The following is an 8,775-nucleotide window of genomic DNA, read 5'->3' as shown; positions in this document are numbered from 1 at the left end:
GGGGCGGGGGGGGGGTGAGTGCACGTCATTTGAAGAAATAGGAAAAAACAAGAGAAAATTCAATGCTAAACTACACCCTTGTACAACAGTTATCACTTCAACCATTACTTAAATAAAACTGAATTAGCTTGTTACATCCCACTGCTAGAAGTTTCTGCTCTTCTGGACAACTAGCTCTATCAAAACAATCTGTGTTGAACACTTAGGATCTAGGATTTTATTTTTGGGGGAGGGGGTGGGGAGGTTAACCTGATTCTAGCCAAATGAAAGCCTCTGTGATTTCACATAACAGTTACACCAGCTGTTCTAGTTAACTTCTCTCAGGGAAAAGGAAAACAGTGACAGCTAAGAACAGCAGCCTCAAGGCCAGCTGTATCTAGAACATGTTTGAGCATGAAAATCCATAAGCCAGCAAGGTGATATCCAATGACTGAATTTCAAAAAGCTTTTTAAAATTGTTTTTAAAGATGTACTGTCTTCTTTTGAAATATACTGGAAGATTACAAGCATTTTGAGAAAGGGCAATTCTTTGAAAGTTTCTTTGAGATTCAACAAGAGACCCAGCTGACAGATCTCCTTTTTTTTCTTCTCATATAACAAGAAACTTCAACTATATAACAAACCAATGCTAGTCCTAATACATAGGAATAAAAGAAAAAAAAAAATCATGATTCAATCAGGCTTTGGTTATGTTAAGCAGTACTATAAGCTAAGTCAAACTTTTGAAAACTATGAAGAAAATAAAAATAACTTAAGCTAATATAGCATTTAAAATATGAATTACACTCCTGGTACTGAAGGAAATGATACAGTAGGATTTAAGATGTCTAGGTACTGCTTCTTTCAACAAAGAAGGACCAGAAGTACCATTGCAACTATAACCTGAAAGACTCAAAATCAGGAACCAAGAGCAAGTCTGTAGGAATACAATGAAAAGTGGCACGTATGAAAGAGCTTGACAAATTAAAAACTAAATTATATGTAGTGGGTGGGAGCAAGAAACTAGTACAAGAAAAGAAACAGAGAAAAGAAAAAAAGAAGATAAAATATATACTTTGTACAATAACAGGAAAATTAAAGCAAGGAAAAAGCAACAGAAGTGGAAGTTGCATTTATTGAACATTAAAATAAGATGGATTAAAGTCATCCACCTCCTGTGACAAAAGTTAAATTGAAAGATCCTATTTAATGTAAAACTATGATTATCAGCCAGACCATAAATGATGAACAATTCATTACTCTAAACAGAGTTAATTAGTAACAAGTACCATTGCCAAAATTTAGTCAAACTCAAATAAAAAAAATACAAATGAGTAGTTCTGTACATAATTAGCAGGACCCAATAGCTACTCGGTGCCAGTTAAGTCTACTGGACATGATATTAAAAAGATTCAATATTCAGATAGTACATAATTCTTTATGAATAGTTTAACTACTCATACTCTACTTGGTCAATAGCATAAAAATCAGATTACACACATGCAAATAAAACATGGATTGATGTCTTGCATATTAAGTACCTATGCAATATACGTAATAGGTCAGTAAATATCATTACAGGATGTTAAGTCAAAGATTTAAAAGGAGGACTTAAATCACACTCCATTTAATTGTATTTTGTTTGGATGACAGTTCACATTGCCTATGGTGATTTAATTAACTGTGCTAATCATCAAACAAACTGTGCCTTAACATACATGAAGTTATGTGTCAACAGCACTTTTTCAGAGATCCATATATGTGTTTAAATCTTAATCCTTCAGATATTTTTGTAGAAGTCTTTTCCAAGAGATGAAGCAAGCTTTAGCAAATCAATTCCTATATTCCTTGCAAGTCTGCCTTCTGCCTTACTATTGCCCCCTCTTTAAAATCCAGAATCCAAACATGAGGACATAGAATATCACCAGAAAAACTGATCAACTTTACAAGTTTCATCATTCTTTTTTCAGAACTTTCACTGAACTATACGTAATTATTTATGTAGTTACATCTTGAGATTAGTATTTTAAAATTACATACACAAAATTTAAAAAAGCATACATAAATCTGATCTATACAAATACTTATAAATCTATGTTTGCAAGACATTTTACAATAAGCCACTGGGAATAACACTTTGTTCATATTCCCAGAGCTATTAGAAGCCTAAGTGAATTTAATAAATAGCTGGCGCAGAAGAAAGTTGCAATGTGGAGAGATAGAAATGTATGTATTTACACAGTTCGTGTCACTCCAACAACACAAAAGTGTAGCCAAGAAAAAGGATTTGCAAATATTCATCAATTTGTTCTCCACAATCAAGCTGCATGACCAGTGGCCTCTCATTGTCACAGGCCATTCCATCAAGAATACAAGAAGAGTTTAGAAGACCCAAGAACGTTTTCCCTAAATTGTCTTAGTGAATACTGTGACAAAGTCAAATCTTTTTCATCTCAAACTACAATACAGAGTTCACTCCAAAGCTCTGTTCCTTTGTCAACATGCCATTTTACAATTTCTTTTTATTATTTATATCCATTTTTCTTTTATTTTTGTACCCTTGGTAGGTAACATCCTTCTATGAATAAATATAAACCCTTACAAATACTTTGAGAGCACTAACTTCGCTTCAACAATACAGCATGTATGAAGAAGTTGGTCAAGCTGTAATTTCCACAAAAGATACAACAAGGTATTCTGAAAAGATTACTCAGCAACTTAGAGAAGTGGAACAGGTGGGCATCTTCCTGCTTCAGCAAGGTATTAAAGACTTTCATTATTTAAGTGCCACTAAATTAAATCTATTTCCATAACATAACTCCTTAGCAGTAGATTTAACTAGGCTATAAAAAGCCACTCCAAGCTGAAACTTGGCAGTTAATTTTCTGCTTTTGAGTAAAATAGCAAACTTCAGTGTTGGACCAAGTGCACTCACGCAAATCCAAGTCATTTTTTATACTGATTCAGATATAATGTCTAGAGGAATACTTTCCATTCTCTTTTAGAAATGTCATATTATGTTACACTGTTTACTTCACCATCATTAAATCAAGATACTAGTATTATTCATAGTATCAAGAAAATGTTAACTTCCTATTTCTGTAAGGCAGAACTATACATAGTAAGGACTGGTACAGGAAGAATTTACAGAAACCACTAATTAAAGGTCTTCTGGAATGAAGAACCACATTGTAAGGCAAAAGTAACACTCTCAGCCTGGCAAACGACATGAAAAGTATTGGATTTCACTACAGAAGTCTCATTAATAGCAATCCTTTGAGTCAATACATAAGTCATAACGCCTGTTTAAATTAGGAAACTATTTTTCAACCTTCTGTTAGAAAATACGGCAAAGTGCATTAAGTTTCTTTATTAACATATTAAGTAAACACTTTGTGGAAAATGAAAAGAAGTGCAGGTAATAATTGTGCAAGAGGAGATATTTTCATAATGTACACAGAATTTGGAACACGTAAGAATAAACAACAAGTAAACACTTTGTGGAAAATGAAAAGAAGTGCAGGTAATAACTGTGCAAGAGGAGATATTTTCATAACGTACACAGAATTTGGAACTAACACGTAAGAATAAACAAGAAAATATTAAGTCAAGCCATGATACCAAAATCACATATGCACGCTAAAAAAACCTGCAAGCAACTTACATAGAATATAGTACTCCCCCTTGCAATCCGTTAGGAAATATCCCAGGCAAGTCCCCATTTCTGCTGATAAGATTTTTTTCAAACTTCATCAGAGAAAGCCTCCCAAAGATTAAGCAAGTAGACAGTATTCAGTATCAACTTATCTCAGCATACAGCTCTCTCCAGTGGTGTTGGAGACGCTTGCAGCTTCCACAAGACACAAGTGACCCAACTTGTCATTTTCAGTATTTTTTTCAGATGTGATTGAAAGCAAAAATGACAAGAATAAAATTGCTTCTTTTTTTGCCATTTATGAAACAGCATTTCCACTGAAATAAACCCAGTTTAAAAAAAAAAAAAAAAAGATGAAAAACTACATAACAGAATTCACCACTAAACCAATCAACAACCTAAGGAAAAACCAAAATTGCTCTGTTATTGTGGGACCTCTGCTTTCATACTTCTACCCAAGACTAAGTAAATGGACTTGTAGGCATTACATTTATAATTTCTTATTTCTGTCTATGGCTGCAGGAAAAGAAATGACAAGGAGATACAAATTGGAAGACTATAGCAAAAGATTCTGACAGAGAAAGAAAAAGGAAGAAAAACATAACTGACCAAAGAAATACAGGTTAGATTTAGAAAAGTATAATTATTTGCTTCATAGAGTGGAAAAGAATGTAGGCTGACAAAATATAACCTTAGTAAAATAGACATCTGCAACATATTTGTCAGTTAGCCAAATACTAGGGAAAACATTCTACTTCACTGCTTGTTAGGTGGTCATATTACACAAGCATACGACATAAAAGCTTAAAAAAGGCAAGTGCATAACAAGCAGACTATGATCAGTCCTCAGAGCATTTAATGCTGAATGCAAAGTATGTGAAATAAAAATGGTAATACCAGAAAGAAAAAAAAAAGTAAAATAAGTCATTCAAGTTGGCTTGAACTTAAATTTGCTTGGACAGAAGCATGACAGTTTTCACCTAATACGCTTACTAAAGATTTCCAGTCCTGTACTAATTTATTTTGCTCTACAAAAATACAATTCCTTAGAGAAATGGAAAAAAGAATGCATAGAAGAAGCTGCAAATAGGTAGGATGTCATTATACTCACAAAATCAGAAATGTAGTGTTGGATGTACAGCTTGGGTGTAGAGGATTTTGCAAAAAGATAACACTCTCCCAGTCAGGAGGAGAAGCAGGGAGAAAAACAGGCACAGAGAATAAAGGTAAGTTTCATTTAGTCTGAAAAAAAGCTATTAGGTTTTTGACAATCACCTTTTCACCTTAACCTTCAAAGGATGAAATCTTCTCACATACTAAAGGTCACTACCAAACACTATGAAGTTTAGCTATATTAGAGAGGCTGCTTGTTAAGTTTTCTTCATAGTCTCCATTAAATAAATAAATTTTATATATATATATCAGTCATTTCAACTTTGAAAAACTTGAAATACTTATATATCCTATGTAAGGGATCTTCAGTTGAGTGTTAATGGCTCAATCCCATCCAAGAATAAATCCAAGATGAAGTAAACTAAACTAAATATATCAGAAAACTGACAGAGCTGTATAAAAAGATACTAGTTTCCCTGTCCTCTCGAATACAAATACCAATTTAGGAAAAGAGTACTGTTTACCATAAGACTATTATAGTATATTCTTTGCCCCCCAAGAAAACTTGCCAAAAGCTTCTGAAAAGCCACGATATACATATTCACTACAGACTCCTGATTTTAATAATACCGCCCACAAAAATAGTCTTTGTTGATTATGTCCATGCCTTCACAGCCTACACTTCATGATGATTTGAATAGTTTAGGAAAGAATGCAGTCAAAAATTACCTGGAGGCTACAATGAGGGCATGGTCTAAGCAAGACTAAAATTAAAGTGCATGTATTGACCTAACTCAAGAAATCAGACTTCTCCCATCCTTCTTGCTTATGTTATGATGCAATAAAACAAAAAAAAGTAAACTCAGGTGCTCATACAAAGGACTCAAACTAATCAGTACTAAACCAAAATGCGAGTGTTTTGTGTGAAGGCACACTTCTTTGAAATAATACTGACGAGCTCTGAGAATAAAGCATGGTAATTTAATTATTAGAAACAACACTCTGAGAATTCTCCAAGATTGTAAAGCTCACAAAAGCCCATTAAGTCCACCATTGGTGAATGAAGACTCATTTCATACATTACCTCAACTTGACATATTCACCTGGCTTCTTTATGGGATGCCTTTGAGACACCTTGCCTTTCTGATGCTGGTAAGAAATCTGACATACTGGTGCTCAAAATACATTTGTCAAGGGACACACTTGCTGTCCTGTTTATACCTCCAGAAAAATGGAGAGTGTAACTCAGTGAACTATCAGTATCAGTTGAGACCATAAGCATAAGTGTTCTGGACATATTTTGGGATTTCACAGATAGTGAACCAATAGCACACGGATCAGCTGCAGGATAATTCTGCTTCCATTCCACCATGTGAAACCATCACACACACCAACATTGGCCAGCCAGGTGGTTTTCAGAAAGGTAAGAAGCATTCACAACATTCTATCTGTATGTTTGAGCTATGCAATACTGAGAAGCAGCAGTGAAATTTGTGCATATGAGCCTCCTCATTAATTATTACTGCATCTGGGAATATCCCTCTCAGTAGGAAACTGGAAATAAATAAAAAAAAACCTTCCATCAAGAAAGCCACATGCATGCACTTGGTTGACCAAAACTACCCTCTATGTCACACTTAGTCAGGATACAGGTTATTCTCCAGCCTATACACACGACAAAACTTAAGTTTCACAAACAACATCATTTAAGTATATAATCCCACAGGATACGATTTTGCCAACATTCAGAGACAATTAATGTTTATATTAAATTGACACAAGCACTGCATAAATAAAGTCTTTGTTGTGAAAGACACAAATTGAAAACAAAAGTGATTTGGAGATGTATACAATTCCAAGAGTTGTAACAGTCAATGTCCATCCCAAAGGAACAAGATTGAGTTTTAAGCTGTTAGTCCCCTTCACTGGGGTGCAAGGGAAGTTTTCATACTAAGTGAATTCAAACAAGTATTTAGTAAAAGTTGTAAGTAGTAATCTGAGCCCTCAAGACAAGAGTTGCACCACAAAGACTGGGAAATACAGAAATAAAGAGAGAACTGGAGCCAAACTGAGATGGCCATTGTAAAAAAACTCAAAAAAAAGGGCACTTCAATAGCTAAAACAAACAAAAAAAAAAGAGGTACTGCTCCATAGTAATTATTTGGTATCAAGAAGATATTGAAATACCCTTAAAAGTCAGCTGAACACACATTTTCAAAGAAATAGCAGGTAAAACTCCATCCCTGTGGCGATTGGCAACAGGTATATTCAGTCAGAAGTTACTACGTCTACACTTAAGACTTTCACATTTTCAAATGAAAGCAACCACACAATCTGAGAATTCATGAACCAGTGTGGTACGGAAAGCTTTTTAAAGGTATTTAAAAATTAAAGTGTAGTACCCTTCAATTTTAAAGATTTAAATTAACTTTAAAAATTAAGGTGTCGTACAAGAAAATAAAGGCAGCACTGTCATTAATAAAACAGAGCAAAAAAGTTATATTGCCACTGCAGCTGCACTAGTTTGATATCAATAACATTTTTAGAGTTTAGAAAAAAATCTGCATGCTAAAGTAAGACTTTTAAATACAGTGATAAATGTAACTTCTAAGGTTATCATATTACCCTGGGACAATTCATGTTTGATCAGTCTGTGATAAAAAAAATTTGCACTTTCCTTGCACCAAGTCATTTATTATGTAAGCATTAAATTGGAAATCATAGATGGATGGATGCAGAGATGGATCAGATCATAATTCAGTAAAACACTGAAAGAAAATATTAGATAAACGGAAGTGTTTATAAGTATAAAGACTGCATTAGAACCAGCAAACAAGAATATATGCTACAAGTCTGAAAGACAATCAACTTTAAGGGGAAAAAACAGGGAGCTGGAGGGGGGTCCTATGCGTAGGTCCAGGCATAGAAAATCACTGCAACACTATACACTATGCAACATTTATTCTAGACAAGGTACTTCAAACAAACACCACCCCACAAACCCAAAACCTCAACATCTAACAGATTTTAAGGTACTAGAAAGAACTTGCTTGGAATACTATGTACAACTACCAGCACCTACCATTGAGATAACTTAAACTGGAAAAAGCGCGCATAAGGTCTACTACATCAGGAGAGCGTATCTACAGCAGCGATAAGAAGAGACAGTAATCACTATAAACACCAGGAATACTGGAATATCTCATCCAAAGAAAACAAACCACCGTAAGACAAAAGCTCAAAGATAAATAGCTCAGACACTGAAGAAAACATGACAATTAGGGGAAGACTTTAAAAACTAGAAGTTTTGGAATAACTTTCTGGTCGATAACTGAAGCAAAATATCCAAATAGAATATAGCTGAACTCTATCAGTATACAAAGGAGATTAGCATCTCGCTATTGTAGGCTACATGAATAGTTATTTGAAAAAACAGACCTTTCACTCTACGAAGCACTTCTTTTTACCAGAATCACCAGACACACTGACAGGAAGTTCTTCGACTGGTACTCTAAAACATGAGAACTGAGAACCAGCCTAGGTATCAAAATTTCACAGTATCACTGGCTTACAGCAATAATTTTGACACAGCCTTCTTTTAGCAGGGAAGCTACTTTAAGACTTAGTAAGGCAAGAATGATTTGTTTCCTTCCTCTAGCAGCTGGAAAGGAGTGGGGGGAAGGAGGCAGGAATTATGATTTTCCTTTACATTAACTGTATCTTCAAAACAGCATAACAAAGTCATAAAATGCTCAGTTATCTTGCATTACACAATTTTAGAAGGCTAACATCTGTAGCAGTTATACACAAGGGGAGAAAACAAGCAAGACGGGCATGAAAGGCATGGGGAAAACAAGGGGGACATGACAGAAAGCAGAAGACAACTACAGCAGACAGGTATTAGGTACAAATCAAGTTTAATCACTGTATTGCCCCTTGGGAAGAAACAACACTTAGCATTATTCAACAAGGCCAAGTGCAAGGTCCTACATCTGGGTCAGGGCAATCCCAAGCACAAAGACAGGCTC

The sequence above is a fragment of the Charadrius vociferus genome, unplaced genomic scaffold (genome assembly GCF_000708025.1).
Source record: "Charadrius vociferus isolate BGI_N301 unplaced genomic scaffold, ASM70802v2 scaffold16, whole genome shotgun sequence".
NCBI classification, from domain to species: domain Eukaryota; kingdom Metazoa; phylum Chordata; class Aves; order Charadriiformes; family Charadriidae; genus Charadrius; species Charadrius vociferus.
The sequence above is the reverse complement of the archived record's forward strand: the minus strand, read 5'-3'. Positions refer to the sequence as shown.